Here is a 2,137-nt window from a genome sequence, read left to right on the forward strand (position 1 = left end):
TCTCTCTCTCTCTCTCTCTCTCTCTCTCTCTCTCTCTCTCTCTCTCTCTCAGTGTTGTTCATTCATGTCATCCCCTCTGTCTCCGGGATGTTTTTGTCTCCTCCTCTCGCTCCTCCTCCCTCACATCAACACACCGGCTGCGTCTCAAGACCTCGTGAGCTGCATTGAGGCGTTTTATTACGCATGTTATTTTGGGATATCATGGGCATTTTATGCGTGTGAGCATCATTCATCATTTGTTTGATACAAAGCAGCAGAATTTTTGGCCAACGCACACTTTTCAGTCCTTAAAATCCTATCTAAATAGGCAGCTCACTGGATTTTGAGACACAATGCCCTCCAGTGACCCAGCGTTTCAGTGGACAGCTGTTTTTTGTTCCTATGCCTGATATCTATGGGGCGCTGTTTGTAAAATACAACGTGTAAGAAAAACTGGTCAAGTACTGCCAGATTTACATAAAAAATACATTTGGAAGATTTACATAAGCTTTATGCATTTTTCTTATTAGGCTACTATAGGCTATCGACATAAAAGACCAAAGCGAAACCTAAATATTTAGATTTTATTGTATTGTAATGTATTTAGATTTAACATTTTAAATGTAACGTTATATATTTGAAACTATATATATCACACATGTTTTGAGCTCTGGACTTCCTGAAAGAAAAAACATTTTTTAAATTAATAACATTAAAAATTAATAAAATAAGCTGAATGAATACATCAGTTATTTATTTTTTAAGCATGCGTCTCTTATATACTTTTTTTTTCTTTATGCATTGATTGAGTGATTCATTTTATTTTTAAAGTATGTCTCTTATAGGCTATTCTAAACAATATATTTATTCATATATGCATTGATTTAAAGTATGTTTCTTACATACCAAACACTATATGTATGTATTTATTTATTGAATTAATTTTTATTTTTAAAGTATCTCTCTTGTTTTATTATTTTTTTTCAGCATGGGGTCTCTTACATAAGAAACACTATACTGATATATATATATGTATGTGTGTGTGTGTGTGTGTGTGTGTGTGTGTGTGTGTGTGTGTGTGTGTGTCTGTGTTGTGAATGGGTCAAATATGGACTAACCCAACCGTTGGGTTAAATTTTTACATTCAATTTTTAACCCAAAAGTTGGGTTAGTCCATATTTGACCCAAAGTTGGGTTGAAACAACCCAACATTTTTTAGAGTGTAGCTATAAAACTCATGATTATTAAACAAAAACCCACAGGGTTATGCACAGGGTTAACTGTCATATTTCCCTCCCACAGACATTCAGATGTAGAATGCGGTCAATTGATTTGCCCCCCATTGACACATTCACTGATGGATTTATCTCTGACATGATTTACACACAATGACTTTGATCAGGACAGGAACTAGATTCCTGTTGCTTTGGCCTGATGAGCTCCTGATCACACAGAAGAGCATGACATGGAAAGAGTAAAATGACAGACATAGAAAAGGTCTGATTCTGTGCTAAATCTCTTCGTATTTTCATTGTGACACTCCGATGAGAATGGCACTACTGGATCATTGCGTAATATTGAGCAGCGGAGGATTAGGCCATGATCTCGCTGTTTTTACATAACATGTCACATCAATAGTGTTCTCTAGCACTGGTGACATCACTCATCCGTACAGGAAAACCGGACAAACGCTGCGCTGGGATCAGTCTGACAGGCCCGATCTGACTGATCCCAGACAGCAGCACTCCTAGATGCTGTTTACAACACACTGGATGACACACAGCAACAGATTTCTGTCACACATGCAGAGAATGTCACAATAGCATGCTAACATGCTACCCTCATAATTGTAGCAGCATGTGAATTGTGTAGAGCATATGAAGAATATGTTTGTTTTAAAGGAATAGTTCTCCCAGAAATGATAATTTGCTGAAAATGTTCTCACCCTCAGGCCATCCAAGATGTAGATGAGTTTGTTTCTTCATCAGATTTGGAGAAATATAGCATTACATCACTTGCTCAGCAATGGATCCTCTGCAGTGAATGGGTGCCGTCAGAATGAGAGTCCAAACAGCTGATAAAAACATCACAATAATCCAGAAGTAATCCACACCACTCCAGTCCATCAGTTAATGTCTTGTGAAGAGAAAAGCTGTGT

This window comes from Sinocyclocheilus anshuiensis, unplaced genomic scaffold (assembly GCF_001515605.1).
Source record: "Sinocyclocheilus anshuiensis isolate Anshui unplaced genomic scaffold, SAMN03320099.WGS_v1.1 scaffold644, whole genome shotgun sequence".
Taxonomy (NCBI): Eukaryota; Metazoa; Chordata; class Actinopteri; order Cypriniformes; family Cyprinidae; genus Sinocyclocheilus; species Sinocyclocheilus anshuiensis.